The sequence below is a fragment of the Patella vulgata genome, chromosome 9 (assembly GCF_932274485.2).
Source record: "Patella vulgata chromosome 9, xgPatVulg1.2, whole genome shotgun sequence".
NCBI lineage: Eukaryota > Metazoa > Mollusca > Gastropoda > Patellidae > Patella > Patella vulgata.
Genome location: NC_065887.2, coordinates 1,059,543 through 1,081,977, shown reverse-complemented (window position 1 = coordinate 1,081,977; position 22,435 = coordinate 1,059,543). Strand labels below are relative to the sequence as shown.

At 35.9% G+C, this 22,435-nt stretch overlaps 1 long non-coding RNA gene across 1 annotated transcript; it reads left to right on the top strand.

Annotated features, from left to right (window-relative positions):
* The first annotated feature begins 313 nt into the window (after positions 1-313).
* LOC126807823 (uncharacterized) lies at positions 314-9,125 on the top strand. The gene is made up of 3 exons (XR_008789343.1): positions 314-376; positions 915-1,729; positions 4,235-9,125. It is a non-coding gene; the product is annotated as an uncharacterized LOC126807823 (long non-coding RNA).
* Positions 9,126-22,435: the final 13,310 nt, after the last annotated feature.

Genomic DNA, 22,435 nt, shown 5'->3' with positions numbered 1-22,435 from the left:
TTCTCCAGAAAATACATTATTATGTACTCTAGTCTTTTGAAAGATGTTCGATCAACTCTCTAAGATTATGAGATGTGTTAGCAGATACATATTGTTTGTGTCCTACACTTATATAATTTTGATTTTTATAGATATTATAGATATTAATACATGTAATATGAAGGTATACATTGCTATTGTATCCAATATTTCCTTAGTTTCGATTTTAAATAAACTAGTTCAATAAACTGCGTCTCACAATTTAACATAAACTGTATAGCACAGGATTTCCTTAGTTTCGATTTTACATAAACTAGTTCAACAAACTGCGTCTCACAATTTAACATAAACTGAACAGGACAAGATAACAGCTGACCACGGCGATATCTATATTAAGGTAAGTGCGTGTTTCTTTGGAATAAAGAAAATTTGGAATTAAATTGTCGGAAAATTAGCATATCAAACCGAAACTCATAAATGGCTTGAACATTTCGAACAACAATTCGAACTGAAAGTCTTTTCATAGATAAAACATTGGCAGGATTTGTTATTTTCTTTTATATATAAAGGGGCACTTTGCAACTCATAGCAACTAGCTGCAGCAGTCAGTTGCATGTGTCGACATAAGCCCCGGCTCCCCCTCCCTTTTAAGATAAACAACGAAAAAACTTCGGTTAAATCTATAACTACAGCTATATTTTAACTTCAATATAGCATTTTTGTTGTTTTAATGTATCAAATACACCAATAAGAAACTATGTGCGAATTTGGTTGTTTCTGGATCAAAGATATTTCTCATAAACAGTGATTAAAAGTTGAGTAAATCCTTAAGTGAATGATATGTGAACTCTCGACCATACATGCTTGCCCTTATCGGAACATTCAGTACAGATATGGGCTCAGTTCACTGTAAGCCTTTTCTGTAATTTTTACAGACCGGTTTCTGTAAAACGCCCACAGCGCAGTTCTGTTATCCTGATAACAGACATAAGTCTGTAAATATTTGGGAAATACAGAATTTCTTCCGTAAATATGACATACGGGTGTTTAAATTAAAGTGACGTCATCGGTTTTCCTGGGCGCCATTACTGCGAAGACCGTTAGTTAGCGGCAAAGAAGAATCCCTCAACATTGAGCACAATAGTTGAACACTACAGTCAATACCAAAATGCAGTTTTAGGGAAGTAATGTTTATACAAGTAGGCACACATCTTTGTTTGACACAGATTGATTCTTAGCATTCGTAAAAATGTACGGTAACTGATTCATGAAATAGTAATAGTAGACTCTTCTACTTCTAGTAGGCTAGTTCTAGCCTAGACAAATGGACATATACTCACATACACTGTCACAGTGTTAGTGTTAGCACAGAGTAAAAATACACTCTGTGGTGTTAGTGCTAGGCCTAATATTTTTTCGCATTGTTTTTGGAGGCTTCAGTTCTAGTTGAGGCTACTCGGATGACATAATAATAACTCATTCAAACTCAGAAAAAAATATATGAACTAGTAAGAAGGGCTAACATTTCAGGGCTTCATACTCATAGTCTGTGTGTAGGCTAGGCTACCACTGAAAACCATTATTAAGAATTTATTGATGGAATGTCAATGCAATGTCTGGATACTGATCTTTAATTTTTAATTTTACTAATTTTTTTTAGGCACAGCTTATTGCATCTTTGAGTGCCATTCCTGTCATCTATATAGTGGGCTACCCAGCCTTTCTCTGGGTTAATGAAATTTTTTCAAAGGTAGGCCCTACCGGTAAAGAAAAATTATAAGATTGAACTTTATGAAGATAATAATTTTGGGAATTGAGCGCATTGTCAATGAAAACTAACACTTCCTGTCCTCTGCTTGGACCTTGAAATTTGAGGGGGTGGTTGGACGAATGGTCTAACCATGGAGCTTATATAAGTATAAGGTCCATGGTCTAACATGGGCCTTAGTTACGTCGGAATGTAGCCTATGTCTTTGAGTCAAGTGGCGTTGAAAGGAGTAAGATCGCCTGACTAACTGTGTTCATTTTTTCTCGGTCTTTCGTTTTCCTCCCACTGTTTTTGAAGACCTACGGTTAAAGCGAATTATTGAAATAAAATTCTGTGTTTATATTAGTCCAAAAATGACCTAGTTCGTGTTGTGTGGATGTTAAATCCCATTTCTCTCTTCCAGCTTGAACCTTGTGGTAGGTCTTATTAGCAACAGGTAAATCCCATTTTAGTCTGCTTTTACCTGTCATAGGTGCAGAGTCGCCACTGGTTAGTCCAGAAATCTGATCAAAAACCCAAGATGCGGTAACGATAAAAAAAAAAAGCATGGGTTTTAACCCGGAAAGCGATGGGGGTTACGTTAGTTACAGCTACTACCAATATGATCAGAAAAGTTCAACCTAACTTAAAGGAGCTAAATCTGTATTCTTTGGCCCCGAGAAATGAACACAAATGGGCAGTGCCGTAACTAGGGATAAATTTCTGGGGGGGTATCCAAATGCCGATTTTACCGACGGGTCGATCAATAGAAAAAATGTGCTATTTTACATAGCTTTTTAAAAGCGGGTTAGATATAATGACTACACTTTCAAGGATTCTAATTCATATAAGATTTATTTAGAATTCAGAGCAGTTCCATACAGGGGTGTTTTGGGGAATTTGGAAATAGGAGCCCCCCCCCCCCCCTGGTCCCCCAGGAAAACATTCCTGATTCCATATATGGCGTATAGGCTACAACCAAAAATACTTAGACACAACTTATATTCTGATCACAGTGATAGCCGTCTTTGTTTCAATTTTGACCACTTATCAGCAAGTTGGTCCAAATTCATTTTGTCTGTGACATCGCTCTCACAAGTAATGATCATTAAGTTGTCCAAGCGATATTCGGACATCGTGGAGCGAAGATAGGTTTTGACAAGTTTCAAACGACTAAATGATCGCTCGTTCGAAGCTACGGAAACGGGGATTGTTAGCGACAGTTGATAGGCTTTGCACAAATTGGGATACTGTGCCCACTTGCCCCTCAGAGTCCTAGCCGCACATCGCAGGTCATTGGACTCACTCGTGTCTTTAATATCGCGGGAAACCAAATCCACTTCTGAGGACAAATCGTCCAATTGAAGATCAATTCTATATATATTTGTGAGTTTCTTCAAATCAGAGTCGGTTGCATCACATATGTTATCAGGTAACAAACACTGAAATGGGGCAATTAGACTACCTACGGACTCGGCCACATCATTGAATTCACGATAAAGCCTGTCGAGAACAGCCCGCATGTCTTTTCGGTAGAAAGCTTTCATGTCCAATTGCAGAAGAGTATCTGCGTTACCATCAATTCGAAGGGGTGTTCTGCGCATACGATGCTTCTTGTTAAATTCATAATCACAGTTGACACCTAAACGCTGACACATGTCGATAGCAACATCAATGGTGCTATCCATACTCGCTTCATCTGATCTCATACGTTTCATCGAATCTGCGGTTTGTTGAATGACTTTCACCCCTGATATAATGTCAAAATAAATCATGATTCAAATATTTGCTATATAACTCTTGAAATTTACCGACTGACGGTTTCGAAATTTCTGTAACGAAACAGTGTAATACCGAAGAATCTGGTCGGTAAATCATGATACAAATATTTGCTATATAACTCTTGAAATTTACCGACTGACGGTTTCGAAATTTCTGTAATAGAATTATAGAACACTGTAATACCGAAGAATCTGGTCGGTAAATCATGATACAAATATTTGCTATATAACTCTTGAAATTTACCGACTGACGGTTTCGAAATTTCTGTAACGAAACAGTGTAATACCGAAGAATCTGGTCGGTAAATCATGATAAAAACATTTGCTATATAACTTTTTAAATTTACCGACTGACAGTTTCAATTTACCGACAAACACGAGAATTTACCGACTGAATGCAAAATAGTGGGGGGGGGGGTACATACCCCCCCATACCCACCCCCCCCCCCCCGGTAGTTACGCCTCTGCAAATGGGTCGCAAAGATAATAATCTATTATGTATGTCTATAAACTGATTTACATTCAGTCGTTTCTGTTTTTAGAGTAATTGAATGGCAGTCTGGTTATTCCAGTCTACACTACTGGTAGTATTCTCCTGTGTGATATGTTGTTTGTGGACATGAAACTTCATTTTCTCGCACATTTAGCTCCCTTTTCCTTAATTAAAATGTGTTCTTTTGAAATGATGTCATAAGAAAAAAGCTGATTGAGAATATTTGTTTTGCAGGTGCATTTTTTAAATAAACCCAGATAACCAACAGAAATCATGAAAAAGAGGAAGACTTGAGTGTGCCAAAAAGTGATGTAACTAATCACAAACTGTCAAACTTTGAATGGATGAAGTACAGTTACAACAATAGCAACACTATATACCCGTACTGTGAGACGGTATACAACGGTATAGATGCCACATTTTGGTTCAAGGTGCTTTAAATTCTGGACCACGGTTTGGTTAACATGGTACAGATATTTTAACTGTCCGTTTTCATCCGATGCAGAATACTCCCCTGTAGTTCATGTGACAAAGAGAAAAGATGGCTTTCGGCAATGAAACTGAAAGTACATTCCCCTCCGACGAACCACAAGTTACGGATATAGGAACATTTTGAATCAAAAACGTCAGATGGAAAAGCAGTGGCTACAGAGCTGGAAACACGTCCAAGAAGAAATACTGCGATATGTATCGTTGTAACCTAGGATGCAATAATGTTCATGCATGCAAACTTTAGGGATAGGCCTATTGAGTTTATGGTTTGTTTTTATACACCAGCACATAGTGTGTATAAAATAGGTGATAAGGGACCGAGCCACAACCCTTTTATGGGCGATACTTTGTAAATGAGACTTTAAACACACTGCAAGAAATCTTTTTAATGAATCTTCTTAATTAAACTTGATCTTCTTATTGTACTTTTGATAAGATGTCCGTTTACTTTAATGGAAAAATCTTTTGGTCATTTAATTTGTCCATCAACAATTTGGTACATTTGTAAAATTATCCTCAGTTCATTTTGTCTCTAAATATGCGGCTGTGTTGCATAAACATTAAAAATGTGCAAATCTCATCTATACATTTCATTTTGGGACTGGTACATTGTCATTAACTTTGTCAGTAGTCGAGTTCCATCTAAATTTTTATCAACAAGACTGAATCAATTTATGCCATTCTCACTAAGGAATGTACATGCTTAGGCAGAGTTATTGTGCAAAATTTAATGATATACATTTTCAAACAGAGATTAAGCTAATCATTGAAACAAGCTGTACATTTAAGGTGGAATAATAGGAATTCTGCATTGATGCTGTTCTTGTTTTAAAGTCATGATACTTTTGGGGTTCAATAATTGTTAGATTTTAAATTGTTCATTTAAACATTTAGAATGCAAATTCGTTAATTCGTTAGAATAACGATTGTAATATCACAAGATTTGCCATATTGTTATATTAGGCATATATTTTAAGGAAAAAATACTCCCGTTCTTGTTTAAGTAGTATTACACCATTTATGGGGTTCATTACGGTCTATTTTTAGTAATTAAGTAATAGTTATATACCTTGTTTTCAAGGTGTATGGGTTGATACACTCGTCACTGTCTCTTTTTTGAGTGGGGTTCCGAGGCGAAGCCGAGGAGATCTCCACTCAAAAAAGAGACGGTGTATCAACCCATACACCGAGAAAACAAGGTATATAACTGACTTATACTAAATACTTTTTCGAGAAATAGGGATTTTTTCTATTTTTCCCAATTTCAAAAGCTTTTTTCATTTCACAAATTTATCAAAGTTTCTCATTTAGAGCCCCCCGATTATCTCATCGCAAACGCTTATTTCTACTCAGGTAAATGATGTCAGTAAACCGCACGTGCATTTCACGGTTTAAATCCGGTCAGGGAAAATGTTCATAACAGGGATATTGATTGGTTGAGAAAAGCAAACGTCATCCACTCATTTTGTCCAATAGCCATTTCTTGTTGTTTTGCCAACATCCTGGCTGCGTCGATTGTAGTGGATGGCAGAAATGAATGCGGGAATTCGTCGAAGAATCCTACTTTATAATGTCACAGATATATATTTCTAAGACCGATAATATCAGTTCTGCAAGAGATTTCAATGATCGCGAAGATTTAGAAGCCCGATCCTTCACAGAACAAGAAATTAAAGCCATGCAGATGAGTCGAATTATGCCAAACAAAAGGAAAAATACCAATTGCATAGGAATATGGTGACACTTCGAGACCAGTACAAAAGATTGGATTTTAACTTTTTTGATAAGCAAGGTACATTTGCTAATTTCCGCACATATCAATTCATGAACTTCGCGAGGTATTGACATCCACTGACAGACGAGTTGGAATTGTAAGTTTGTAGTGTAGAAAATGCCAATGGATTAATTTATACTACTGTCTGAGTCTTGGTAAATTTTAAACGGATTTCTTCGATTATGAACAAACTACTTAACTTTGGTTATTATAAACTTACCTGTGTGTTTGTAATGAACTCCCGTTCGATAAAATCCATTGCACAACTAATTATCACAACGATGAAAACAAGTTCTCTCTTGAAAAATTGAAATATCACAAACTTTTCCCAGAGAAAAATACCAATATGGAAGATGGTTACGTCACTCTGCGGAAGATATCATTTCGTATTAGGGGTGACAGCATAGGAAATTCAAGTACAATTACGACAAGAATCCATGACCACTCGGACCAAAGACCACTCGGTTCAAGACCAGTCGGACCAACTGATAGACCACTCAGCCCAAACAAAAATACTACCTGGACCATACAAAAAGACTATTCGGACCCAACAGAAAGACGACTCGGACCAATAATAAAGTGTTGTTTTAATAAATTGATAATTGCATTTGTTTTAAAGGGACAATAACACTCTTGCTGGCTTGAAAGCTCCAGAAAATAAATAATATCTCTATCTAAGTACTAGATGTTTAAGTGTCCTACCTGTTGTATAAATTATCCATTACATCCTATTTTTACTTGTCCAGAGGGTTCGAAAATATTTTTAAATCGAAGTTTCATTTGAAAAGGTTTATGTTAGACGTTTCAAACCATTATGTTGAATATTTCAAAATTTTTAAATAAGGTGTGTTAAGATGAAATTTGTATCATCAATTAATTGAAATATTCTAAAATAGTACAATTTGTTGACCAGAATAAAGATTGGGACATATTATTCAGTTACAACAAGAGTGGTATTGAGCCTTTAATATGAATACTCGAACCAATAATAAAGTGTTATTTTAATAAATTGATAATTGTGTTTATTTTAATATGACTACTCGAACCAATAATAAAGTGTTATTTGAATAAATTGCTAATTGTGTGTGTTTTAATATGACTACTCGAACTAATAATAACGTGTTGTTTGAATAAATTGATAACTGTATTCCAAATCGCAAAATATCGAGAACCACACTTGTAGTCACGTTTAAAAAGGGACATATAAACGTCCGGTCTTCGTATTATTATGTGCTGTTTATATTAACGCATCAAGGGCGGATAACTTGAAAACGTGTCTCCCCCCCCCCCCATATATAGCAACCCATGGGTTAGTGGGGTAGAACGGAATGAAACCACTGGGGATACCGCGAATGTGGAAAAAGTAAAATTAGGCTATCAGACAAGAACAGTATACCCGTATATGTAGAAACTGTCAAAAGTCTGGACATACCGAGTCTCATTGCAAGAGTAAATAAGAAAAATTAGATTGATTTTTTTTTTGGCACCATTATTAATTAATTTTAAAACTAATCGTTGATTTATTTTCCGTACACATAATTGAACTAAACAACTCTAAATATAAGAATTCCGTATAAGAATTATTTGCTTCTTTGTATTGTGATTTAATAATAAATAAATAGCATATTGTCTAGCCTTATAATATAATTTAATTTGTCCGACTGGTCTTGTTTTGGTCCGACTGGTCTTAGTCCGAGTAGTCTTTAGTCCGAGTGGTCTGGATACCTACGACAATTGGCATTGAGTTTGAGCGTTCGCACACATAACTACCCGCATTCCTGTATTTAGTTACCGTCTTTTACATTCTAGTAAAATCTCTGCAAATTTTATAGCTTTACTTTTTGAAATATTTTGTTCTAATTATTTGATTAGCGACTCGGATGGGATTATTTACTTTTGAACACGCATGCCGCACAAACATAACTATACATTCGTTTTACGGGCTTTATCACACTTCGGTCAAAACTGTCGAATCGAGAATTAATGTTCCGCTTCTTACGGGGTCATGCGGGGGGCTTAGTAGCATTATATACCATTATATATGTTACTGAAGCGGTTATTATTCGATCGAAAGAATGCGTATAAAATTAAAAATACACTCAGAGAATTCGGAGGTAAGCTTCATGATCCTTGTTAAATTATTTATAACATAAAGAAGTATAATAACAGACAGCTTTATGGATGACATTCACTAGGTTTATTTATTGCTTGATAACGGTGAGAGTAACCTCATTGAAACGTTGCAGTTAATAAACCTAGTGGTATCATTGCTCGATAACGGTGAGAGTAACCTCATTCAAACGTTGCAGTTAATAAACCTAGTGGTATCATTGCTCGATAACGGTGAGAGTAACCTCATTCAAACGTTGCAGTTAATAAACCTAGTGAATGTCATCCATAAAGCTATCTGTTATTATATATCACTTTCACTAAATGCCTTTCAAAGACAACATAAAGAAGATAGGATATTTATAGTTTATACATGACTTTATTTTTACGAGTATCCGTGCAATCAGTGATATTTTAATTGTGAAGAAAATTTGATAGACTGGCGATCAATGGTTTCCATATAAATCTCCTATGTAATTGCCTTCAATTGATATTTTTCGTCGCCCAAACCCATATACGATCAAAATGATCGCGCTGTCAAACTATCTTTCAATGTTAACCAACCCCCGCAACAGGTATATTGGATTCGACCAATACGTCACGAAGACATTGTTGACATCGACTCTGTCGAAATTACAAGTAAATTTTCAAATTTTTCAAGAGAGAACTTGTTCTCATCGTTGTGATAATTAGTTGTGCAATGGATTTTATCGAACGGGAGTTCATTACAAACACACAGGTAAGTTTATAATAACCAAAGTTAAGTAGTTTGTTCATGATCGAAGAAATCCGTTTAAAATTTACGATGGTTCACACAGTAGTAATAGATTTGGATTACGTGCTGCGGATGAGCATAAACCGCGACAAAATGTGAACGTTTTTAGTGTTGAAAATGCCAAGAGATTAATTTATAATAGTAAAATATTTGGATTATGTGCTGGGGATGAGCATATGCCGCGACAAAATGTGAAAATGCGACAAAATGTGAATGTGCGACTAGATATCAAAATGTAAAGAAATGTGAGACAAAATGTAAGAATATGACTGAGAGTGACGCACATTCGAAAAGTGCTGAGACAGCTGAAAATGATGATTCTTTTACCAAGACATGTTTAAAACGGGTTGTAGATGTTCAAATAAATATGTAAATCATGATTTTGTTATTTTTGTCCCTTTTCAACTGATACACGGCCACTTTTCAGCTGATACACAGTGGCCGTGTATCGGTGTATACCCTCCCATTTTCAACAAAGAGTCGAGAAAAAGTATGGGTATAAATACGGGATTACTGCCGGGCTACATCAAATAAATCTTATATATAGAAAATACACCAACCACTGCAATAATAATGGCAAACAATTTATTTGGTGGTCAAAATTTCACAGATTATATTCTGTAATGAACCTCGATTTCCAAGCACAACATTTGTTTGAGATAGCTCAATAAGCTTGACCTTTGTTTCGCAAGTAAAAATCTAAAATTACAATACTGCTTCACACCTTGCTTCTGATTGGGGGGTCACGGTGGCTAAGTGGGTAAGACGCTGGCTCGCTAGCCTGGAGGTCGGGTGTTCGATCCCTGCATTGGCCGAGAAAGTTCACCCAGATTTTCCGGCGTGGTTCCCCCTTGTCAGTGATGCAGGGCGGAGGGCCTGACAAGGAGAACTGTCTAGTCATTCGGATGAGACGAAAAACCGAGGTCCCGTGTATACATTGGCGTGCACGTAAAAGATCCCTTGACAGTTGGAATTCGATATAAGAGTAGGCCGTAGTGCCGCTGTCCGGGCAAAATTCCCCTCATAGCACACTGTATGGCGTATGCCCGTCTTCATTAGCCCAGTTCGGAGCAAAACAGCAGGACGTTAAATCCCATTTCATTTCATTTCATTTCATTGCTTCTGATTGTTAAAAAGTGCTAACTCACATGAACGACTAGACATGGATTCCAAGGGAACTTTAACAGGACAATGTACCATAACACTGTGAAAAATAAATTGGTATCAAATTTAGAATAATACCCATTAGTTGATGAAACAGCAAAGTAAGTAGCAAGATCCAGAATTTGTGTAGCATGTTCAGCTGATTCATCTAATCCTCTTCGTTGTTAGTATCCATTCAAAGTAAGTTCAAATGACTGAAAGAGATAGTGAGATGACAAGTCCGGGGTGAAGAAAAAGTAGGATCCATACTAAGACTTCTAGCACTTTAATATACACGTGGGTATAGGGAGAGACTTATCATCCCCAATTACACTTTCATTGTCTGAAGATTTAATTAGATGTTGGGGTGTTACGCACGTTTCCTTAGGTAATGTTAATATCAATTTTATTTTCTGTGAATTTCATCTGTATTTTCCCCTGGAATAGTGAATTCAGATAAGCTTCTACTTTGTCGATATTAAAGTTTATTTCAAGGATATCACAATGCAGCATAGCTTTATCGTCTGGTTATAGGCGTGATAACTTCTATAATTTTGTCTATTTCTTCCAGTAGGTTTTTCCCTAACATCCAGTGATTTTGTGTTAGCACCGTCATACTATTTGTTTTGGTATGTACTTTACTGCTTCTGCTGCTTGATGAGGTAGGCCTACTGTTCATGATCTTGACATCGTCTACCAACTGAGAACGTGCATCCGTTTGCTAAGTAATTGTTAGTAGTTATGACTTTGGGGTGTAGCTCAGTATACTATTAGTTCGGGGATCTTTCACGTTCTCACAGTATTTTCTGGGAGATCTAAAAATAATATAGAGTTCCAAATAAATTATATACGCTGATGAATGTTACATAATCACAGATGTTATGGACGCTTCCTGCCACCTTGACATATGAAAGTGGTGATTTTAATATGAACATATCAACCTGTCCGACCCCTGGAGTTCTTAGTGGTACTCCTTATGTCATTATGTACCCTTAACTTGTTGTTTGCATGTTTTAGTTAAACTTGCTTTGTCTGATTAGCATGTATCGAATGTTAAACCTGATATGATGCATGATACATTAGCCAGATGCCTAATAAGATCATTTGTTAGGATGGGTTTATAAACCCAGATAACAAACTAATCGATGATGGGGTCCGTCCATGGGCGCCTTGGCACGAGACAAGACGGAACGAGGGAGAGTGTCTTGGAGTTAGCATACTCGTGCCTAGCCAAGCTAGGACATGGCTCCCTCAATACAAGTTAGTTCTGGTTGTCTTTAACATTACGATGTTTGTACGTGATATGTAAGAAGCAGAGAATAAAAGTATTTTAAGATGTTAAACTAGTCTTGTTATCCTGAACCTGATAGAAAGAAATACTGTAACATGAAGGTTCAAACGTTTATTAAAGACGGACACAGTCAGAATCATATATAATGAATACATAATATTTAAACAATATGCATGAATAATAAATGATAAGACAAGTTATTATAATACGGTTCAGAATACATTCATTATACATCATAATTACAATATTACGATTCGAAATATATTTAATGTCTTTAGCAAAAGAATAAGCATATCTTTGCCTTACGTCTGGCATTGTTCGAATTAATATAACATAATGTATGCGACGTTTGATATTAAACGTATGCGTATAACTATGTTTGAAATTGCATATATCAATGTAATTCTCAATATAACATTTCACATACTATGCGAAATATAAAGATAGTAACCTTAATAACAAAAGAATAATACATACAAATTATTACTAATACGAAATATTAACTCACCTAAAAATAATATAGAGTTCCAAATAAATTATATACGCTGATGGAGGTTCAAACGTTTATTAAAGACTGACACAGTAAGAATACTGACCGTATGTCTTCTGTCGTATATAACGAAAACCAGTTTACTTGAAACTAAATTAAACATGTTAAGGGGATTATAGATAAATTTACAAACATAAACCCTTTGAATAAGAGATAGTCGCAAGAGCATTTAAACCTCCTAATAGGTTAAGTTAACATTTCATGGGTATTATTTTATGGCGGGATTTAAGGGCCAAAACTAAATGTATGTTGAAAGTGTTATTATACATCATAGAAAATACCTAATACCTAAGATGCAAAATACATATGTCGTTATACTTATAATGATAAATACATAATACCGTTAAAGTAAAAGTCAAATGTCAAATTACAAATGTTTTTTGGAAAAAATCCACTAATGTGCACAACCTTTTCACATAAACACTTCAACAAAGCAACTTTGCAAAATGACATTTGTCTTTTGTGTTTTGCATCTTGAGTTCTTGAGGTAAACGGTAAACGGTCAAAGGACATCGGTGCCACCCATTATTAAAATTACCGTTAATCATTCTTACAAACGAAGTTTCTGGGACATTATATACCCACATATATTTCAATTCGGTTTTAATTGTAGACTAGCCAATGTTAATGCACGTAGCCTATATAGTCATATTGATTATAAACTTCACACAAAATAGGCCTACATCTAGATTGAACATATTTAGAATAAATTTAATTTAATGTTAATGTACTTTTGGATAAATACCGAATGTGACTTGGGCTAACACAAGTTTAAATTAAATCAGGGTCACGCGTGCTGACTGTCAGAATGTATAATTGTATAGGCATATTCATGCGGCATCTTATTTTTTTTAGAACGGGGGACCTGTCAAGGACAACTGTTTAGTTGTTTGGATGGTACGAAATCCCGAGGACCCGTGTATACATTGGCGTGTACGTAAAAGATCCCCGGGTAGTTGGAATTCGATATAAGAGTAGGTCACAGTGCCGCTGCCGGGGCAAAATTTCCCCCCATAGCACACTGTATGCCGTATAGCGGTCTTCATTAGGAGCAGAAAATTAGGACGTTAAATCCCATCTCATTTCACTTATTTTTTTTTGCTGTCACATTTTTTGTTTAAATACCATTTCCATGGGCCTGTGTGAAGTCAGTAAATTACAGTTTCCTGGGGGAGTTATGGTAAGGTACTGGTGTTTCATATTTCGGATAACTTTCGTAAACTGCACTTGAGTAAATAAATAAATGAAATTAAATATTAAATCAGAATCAGATCTGTTCTTATTATTCACTGTAGTAGGCATAGACAAGTATATGGTGTGGGATATGAAACGTTTTCCATCTCTTGTTATATTAAATTTTTGATTGCTGGCAGGCCAGTAAAAACTTTAAAACATTGTTGAATGAACCATTTTAAAATTAATCATTGAAATTACTTTCTTAATTAAAGAACACTTCATTAATAGGACTAATCGTTTTGTTTTCATGAAATGAGCTCCTTAATAAAAATTTACAACAAAGAACAGATACAAAATCAAAGTAAAATTTAAATTTTATTTCAAAAAGTTGTCGTACATAATAAGCATTTAATATATATTTAATCTTTCCAAATATAATATACACCCCAAATCCATAACTACTTACAATTATTCAGCAAACGGATACACGTTTTCACTTGTATCATGAAAATAGATTTTATATTTTACGCTGACATTTTATTGCTTTAAATCTTCTTAGTGCAAAAACGGAAAATTTGACCTTTTGACCTCTGGGTTCACTAAGAGCAAAGATGAATTTAGCAAGTTTACATTTTTATTGAAAGGTTGATTACTTTCGATCCTTTTAGCATATTTTCATGATACAAGAATGGCTGCGCATTCACTTTCAGTGCAAATGACCCCATTTGACCTTGACCTCGAATATCTCGAACACGCCCCAACAGCGGACTGATTACCACCCGGCATCATATTCTACGAAAAATTTTGCTAACACTCAGCCTCCGGTCTATTTTGAAAAAAGAAATTACATTCAGTTCAATATTGTATTATCTAACAGCATGATTTAGATTCCCCGCATTTACTTGACAAGTGGAGTCGCCTGCCCAACCTCGAATGATTTCTCCCGGTTCACCAGTAGTATCCTCCGCTAGCGAAGAACCAAAACGCGCAAGCGAATCATTGAAATAAAATTTAACCAAAATGTTAGTCTCGAACTGACCTAGTTTGTGTGTGTGTGTGTGTGTGTGTGTGTATGGGGGGGGGGGGGTTAAAGCGTGCGCGTTGTATCATAAGGTCTGTCATTGAGTCAACTGGCGTGGTTTCGAATCCCCGTTGTATGTGTCAAGGAGTTGGGTCGTGGGTTTTCTCCGGGTCCTCCGGTTTCCTCCAACTGCTAAAGACCCCTACGCGCTAGAAATTTATTGAAATAATATTGAACCATAAGTAAGTCCAAAAATGACCTTGTTTGTGGCGAGTGGGCGCTAATATAAGTTTCTCTGTCATATTTAGCAACTAACAATTTCTGAAGAAACGACAGTTGCTGGTTACCTAATCCAGTGAGGCTACAATATGGCCATAAAGTACGCATTGCAAGGGGTCTTCTGATTTCTAGGAAATTGTGCATATAACGTGAATGGAATGACGAAATGGTGTTGAATAGTACTAAAGAAGTATAACTTGCTTTTTATATTGTATTAATATAGAATACACAATGTGCCCCACTCGGAATATTTCAGGCTTGATCTTGCTGATTTCCTCCACTGACTACTCGCCAGATGAGACTCGTCTAAACTGTGCGGGGTTTTTTTTATCATTGACTAACTTTGTGGGCTTTCTACACCCCCCCCCCCACCTCAAATGCTCAAGGCAAGCCAAAAACTCACAATGTAAGGAATGCGAATAAAATCTGTACTGTATAACCCTTTTTACTCTTAAGTACACGATGGAGAATGATACGGATAGGACCTATACATATTCTCAAGCTGCCCCAGTACCGCAGACGCCAAGCTCGCCGAAAGAACATTCAGTATTAGGTAAATCTGAAAGCATAGTACCTAAAATGTCAACATTCCATTATTTTTTCATTCCACTGGCAAGTCACACTGTCTCCTTTGTAACTCCGTCATAAACTTGTATCAATAATGCGGCGATTTCTTTTCATAGCCCGCTTTTCGAAGAAACCAGAGGACTGTAAATGCCTCTGCCTGTATATCCTGGATTGTAATGTTTGTTATTTTCTTATAAAGTATTTGGAATCGTCTCTACACCCAATGCGTCATTATTTTACGTTTCAATCAAAACATGTTCCTTTTGGATGCATGTGAGAATGGACTATCATATTTTGGGCAGTGGGTGTTACTTGAAGTGGGAAATATCTTGGGGGTTTTAACCACCTATTCATGTTTTATACAAGCTGCTATTGACACCAACAGGTGAAAGCAGGTCACATTTATATTCAGTTAAAACAAAATAGCTACTCGTTTTATGTACCACCTTATTATACAATGGAAATTTTAAAAAGAAATCGGGAATTGCAACATGGACGACTGAATGATTTTAGTATCGTATACTCATAGTATTGGCAATACGCTAACCATTTCCACGAACCCTATGGACATTCATTCGGTAATCAGTAGTTTCTTTAGTCAGCCTTAAAGTAAATTTTTAATACCGGGCCACGGCAGGTGTTTAAATATCATGGTTTGTTTTTTTTGGGTTTTTATTTTGAGGGGGGGGGGGGAGGGGGGTGTTCTTGGTATGTTTTTAGTGTACTATGGGGGAAGTGTAATCTTGTAATACACTCTATACCAAGTTCATCATAATCGACGGATATTTATATCAGATTTTGTTTTGAACATGGAAACAAATAATTATTTAAAAAGAGTCTCCGCTAAGAAATAAAATGACCAGAAATACCAGTAAATAACCTAGTTCAAAATAAAATGCATTAAGTACAGCGACGGTTTTATTTTAATTAGTTACCTTTATACCTAGTAATTAACTTTTTTTCGATTTCAGGTCAAGGTTCGGGTGGTGGCTCTAGTGGTGGTGGTTCGGGTGGTGGCTCTGGTGGTGGTGGTTCAGGTGGTGGTGGTGGCTCTGGTGGTGGTTCGGGTGGTGGTAATAGGGCTTCTTGAGCTCCTCGACCTTAATGTTGAACCAACTTTACTTTTAAATCAACATTAAATATATATTTCAGAGTTTTCATAAAATATTATGCTTCTGTTTAAGTTAAAATCTTCAAGTTGTCACTATTAGCCCCTTTTGTCACACTCCTACTAAATGATAATATGGTTCCTCGTTCAAAAAATAAAAGCTTTATTTGATATATACCGTTGTATACATCATAAACTACGCGCGAAAAACCCCCGAATTAGAATTTAAAAGGTAATTTCAAACAGCTAGTTATTCGTTAATGGCTGCTTGATCAACAATCTGGATTTCTTTTCGGCTAGAAACCATTGCTCTGTTTATATGGTCCTGGAGGATATTTGCAGGCATCTATCATTCTAGTGATGTCATGTTTCAAAGATAGGTTGCCAGACAGCGACACATACGCCCACAACCGCTAAGTGGTCGTATAATTATTGCTTTGTAGGTAATGGGAGCATTTAAAATACACTGTAAAAACCTGATAAAGAGAAAATTAAGTTAATACTTAATTAGCCTCTAGAACGTCCACCAGATTTTTCAACGTGATGAAGGGTCATATCACTAGGCCTCTTCGTCTCATGTCCATATACACTGTGTATATATTTAAAGTCAATTGGATGAACAGTTTAATCTAAAATAGTAATTGTGTTCCATATTATTCATATTGATCAACTTTAGACCAGAAAACAAAATCTGTAGCTGTTGTTTTTCGTATCAATTGTTTATTGTTTAGCGTTTAGCTGAACGAGCTTGCACATGACCAATCGTTTTAAAGAGCGTTAATATTGCGTTAATGAATCCTGGGAAATATTTCTTGGTTCGAAGGACATTACTTCTATGACAATAAAAGAACTATGGCAATTTGCTTACATTATACTGTATGCCGCCACTTTAAAATCGTGTGATTATTCTCGGATGCTATGCCCCAGCCGAAATATCGGATCTAATGGGGTTGGAAGGGGGATAAAGTGGTATAAATCTCGACACCCCCCTCCTTTTGGGTTGAGTACAAATTCAAATGTTCCATTGGATGACCAAGAGAATCTAATTTAGATTTGAAAATATAAAGCTCATTTCCTGAGCCCTCGGGGAATGCATTTTAACTCCTTGCTGTTGCATTCGATAGCGCCCCTTTTACACCAAATTGCCTGGGGAAGTTTTTGTTTGGTAGTCTGTGTGTTTTCTGTTTCTAATTCCTGTATATATGGTAACAAGATGACTGTCTTTAGTAAAATGTATTTGGGTCGTAATATAGATCGTATTCACCTTAATCTTGTCACCATTATACACAGAAGGCTTTTTAATATTCTTTTTTTTTACTTATTTTTTTAACTCTGTAGTGTTTTTTTGCTTAACTCGATATACAAATATGAAATACATCCTAAATATATAAATCAATTCAGAGTTGTGCGATAAACATTTTTTTTTTATTAGCATGAAATGAAATGGGGTTTAACGTCCTACTGTTCTGCTCATATACTGGGCTAATAAAGACGGGTTTTTTAATTTTTTTTTATTTATTAGCGTGTGACCAAACCTCGTATCGCAGTTGGCATAATTTCCTTCTTTTCTAAATACTGGTATCGCGGCCACGTGTTAACAGCGACGCCACCAAAAGCTGTTTGTATGATAAACAATTGTAATATCAGCATTTTACAGATTATATTCTGATATAAACCTTGATTTGCAAGCCCAAATATCGCGGTGAATCTGCCTATAATTATTATATTTGTTGGCAATGTCCCCTCAAGTAACATGCCCTGGGCCTACCCGTAGGCAATCCCCCCTCTTGGAACGTACCGTACTGAGCATCCTGACTTACATGTAAGCAATATCGCTTCTTAAAGGACAATATTGGTGTCAGTCATTATAAAATATGTGATAGAGCTCGTTAAATACATCCCAAATATAATTTTAACACAGAGATCATTTCTACGATAGCTGAGTAGCAAGCACGTGAAGAAACGGGAAGTGACGTCAAACATGACAAACACCGCTCGTTACTTCAGTCTGTTATATAGAAGGACAACTGGTGTTTGTCATGTTTGACGTCACTTCCCGTTTCTTCAGGTGCTTGTTACTCAGCTATCGTAGAAATGATCTCTGTGTTAAAATTATATTTGGGATGTATTTAACGAGCTCTATCACATATTTTATAATGACTGACACCAATATTGTCCTTTAAGTACCGTACACCATTAATAATAATAATAATAATAATAATCTTTATTCACGACAATCATCTGGTTACATGGTAACAAGAATTCATTAAATGTCATTTTATATTATCTTTATATTTATACATTTTATTTCACATCAAACTATAAACGATTTAGATTTAACATTAATTAATAGTACCTTAAATAATAATATATATACATTTTATTAAACATCTGACAATTTCTTAACAGTATTTACATTTGTGGGACCGAGAAATATGACAATATATTTTAATAGTTCGTTTTACCCTTAACATGGAATAATTCATTCATTTTACATGTGGGTGAAAATTGGAAATAATATCTATTTACATATTTAGACCTGAATAGACACTCTAACATATAATGAAATTCGTCTCCTATATTTAAGCTAGGTACATGACATTCATGAATGTGACTTGAGCTCCCGGATCTACATGTAGGCCATACCCCTCAAGTAACGTGCGATACCATACTGAACATTAAGATATACATATCCTATTAAAATGAGTCAAAATAAACATTCATTTTAACGTTCTGCTTGTCCTAATCGAATCTTACAATTTGTATGGAAATCTAAGAGGTTTAGCTCATGTAAGTTTAATGTTATAGTCGGTCGAAATTCATTTTACGTTATCGAGTACTAATAATCCAATAGGAACTGAACCAAAATTTTAAACAAAATCTTTTAGAGGCAATTAGTAACTGGATAGAACAATACACCAAAACACATACTTATGGGGGAAAAACAACTATTTATTTATTTGGGAGACGTTTCGAAGAGTATTCTCTCAACGTTATCAAGTTAATAAATTTTAAAAGTTCTACGATTATTTATACAGTTATTACCAAATTATGTTTCTTACACTAATGGTCTACAAGGTGATACTGGTAGGGGATGGCTAATCTTACAATAATAGTCTATTAGGTCGGGAACAGTTTATCTTAGAACAATGGTTGGTGTTGTAAAGCAAACATTCTGCAGTATTGCTAGTTAAGTTCAGTATGACGTGTGGTTAAATATAGATGTACAAAATTAGACAACTTGAGTTCAAATTTCGGCGAATTTGTCTATTATTTTTGAAGTTACTGCCCAGGGCCCTGATTCACGAAATCGTAACTAAAGATAAAATTCAAATTTTAGTAGATACTTCAGTTTTGATTGGCTAAGCACTAAAATCAATCTAATATTATCCAATCAAATAACTAAAATTTTGATTTTATCTTAGTTAAAATTTCGTGAATAAGGCCCTAGCCTGTAAACACAATTGAGACCTATCTGATTTTAATGAAACTGTGTACAATGTACGTTGTTTTATATATTCGTCAGATTTTGGGTTAATTCTGGACACTTATTGCCCTTGACTTAGTAAAAACATTATTAGTCTAACTGTTTAATGAAACTGTATGTGAATGTGACTTTGGTCTCGGGTTGAAATTGAGACGAGCTTAAGTCACACAGTATGCCGAGATAGCAACACCACGGCCTATTCTTACCTCGAATTCCAGCTTGCACTCGACCATGGTCTTTCGGATCTTAGATAAATGCGAATTTGAACTTGATTCGTCAAATATCCGCATAATTTTGGCTCCTGACTTTGAGCAATTTCCGAAATCAGGCGTCATATATATTTTTATGATTTCGCAAGTAATGCGAGGGAAAGACTGGGTAGGGTGGGATACAACGTCATTTTTCGTCTAGGGAGCCACGGTGGCTCACTAACCTTGAGGTCGCGGGTTCGATCCCGGTGTTGGCCGAGAAAGTTCTTCGGGATTTTCCGGCGTGGTTTCCCCTTGTCAATGATGCAGGAGGGCCTCACAAAAACAGCTTTCAGGCAGTTGGAATTCGATATAAGAGTAGCGCCTAGTACACTGTACGGTGTATGCCCCCTTTTTTTTTTATCCCATTCGGAGCAGAACAGTAGCACGTTAAACCCCATTTCTTTTCATTTTCGTCTATTCTTCTTCAAGTTTTAAGATATCTTTTAACTGCACTATAATTTAGTGCACGGGAAATCGATATATCGTGCCACGCGAACAACTGGACAACGTTTCCGTCTTCTTTGTTTAAATTCTAAGATATCTTTTAAGTCCACTGTAATTTGGCACAAGGGGCCGCGATTTTCTGTGCCACCCTAATTTAGATTTGAAAATATAATTGCCATTTCTTGAGCTCTCGGGGGGACCCATTTTAAATCCTGGCTGTTGCATTCGATAGAGCCCCTTTTACACCAAATTGTCTGGGGAAAGGTTTGTTTGGTTTCGGTTTCTAATATATTTCCTGTTTATTTGAATAACAGTTTAAATTAAGACTCAAACAGGGCCTTTAGGTCGTAGTTTGTCCTTAGTATGAATAATGAAATGTTTTATATTGCCTCTTTCAATATATGACAGTCACATTTATATATAGATCATATTCACATTATATATACCATTATATACAGAAGGCTTTTTGATATTCTATTTTTACTCTATTTATTTTTCTAAAGACACACACAAATCACTGTTTTGCATAACTCGATTTATTAATCATAAATATATAAAATATAAAAAAAACGGAGTTCTGCAATAAATAGTTTTCTTTATGAGTGTGTTACAAAACCTCGTATCGCGATTGGCCCGATTTTGATCTTTTCTAAATACTGGTATCGCGGTCACATGTTACCAGCGATGCCTTCAAAGGCCCTAAAGCGGGTTGTATGATAAACAGTTGTAATATCTGCCATATTGTCATATTAGGTATAAATTTTAGGGAGGAAATATATAAATTTTAGGGAGGAAATAATACATTTGTTGTGTTGTTTAAGTTGTAATATACCATGTATAGGGGTCATTATTAGGGATACCCGATACCAAGTCATTACTGTCGGGCTACGTTAAATAAATCGTATGACAGTTTAAAATTACATACAGAAAATACACCAACTTCTGCAATAATAACGGCAAACAATTTATTTTGTGGTCAACATTTTAACAGATTATACTCGGAAATGAACCCTGATTTTCAAACACAACAAATCTCGGTGAATCGGTCTATAATTCTGATATTTGTTGGCAACATTCCCTCAAGTAACATGCCTTAGACCTACCTATAGACAATGCCCCCTCATAAGAACGTACTCAGCATCTAGATTGTCTGCGATATCACCTCGGTGGAAGCGGACGTAAAATACAACTAACTAACAACAACAAGCATCTAGATTTACATGTAAGCAATATCGCTGAGCAGGTTTAGTTCCTTTAAGTTTCATGTAGTAGCCGGTCGAAATCGAATTTATGTTATGGATTACTAACAATCCAATAGGAACTGAACCAATCTTCTGCCGCGCGCCAGCTTGTTCTCAAGGGAGGGGGTGGTGGTGAAATGGGGGTAGAGTCGGAAAAGGGCCACGTAACAACATTTTAAAATATGATTTAGATTATTTATCGAATATATTAACATGTTTCTTCCAATAATGGTCAATAAAGTGGTATTGATAGGGAATGACTAATCTTAATACAATATTGATGGAGAACATCTAATCATAGAATAATGGTGGGAAGTGGCTAATCTTAGAACAATGGTTGGTGGTGTAAAGTAGGTAAACAATTTACATTCTGCAGTATTGCTAGTTTCGCTCAGTATGACGTGTGGTAAACATACGTTCATGCACCACACTTACGGCCAGGGGCAAAGGGAGCAAATAAGAGCGAGGGAGAGAGAGTAGAGAGATGGACCTGGACAAAATGTCACGTGATTTGTCAGGCGACCCGACTCTTTGTCACATACAAGTTTGGGATCAAAACCACCCCCCATTCAATTCAATGACAGAGCATATGGTAAAAAGCACACGTGTGAGACCACTGAACCACCAAACGAGTGATCTATATTAATCAGGAACTGACCGTGGCCTCGTCGTAACCATTCATTCGGAGTCATTTTGAAACGAGAATAAGATTACCAAGTACATGGAA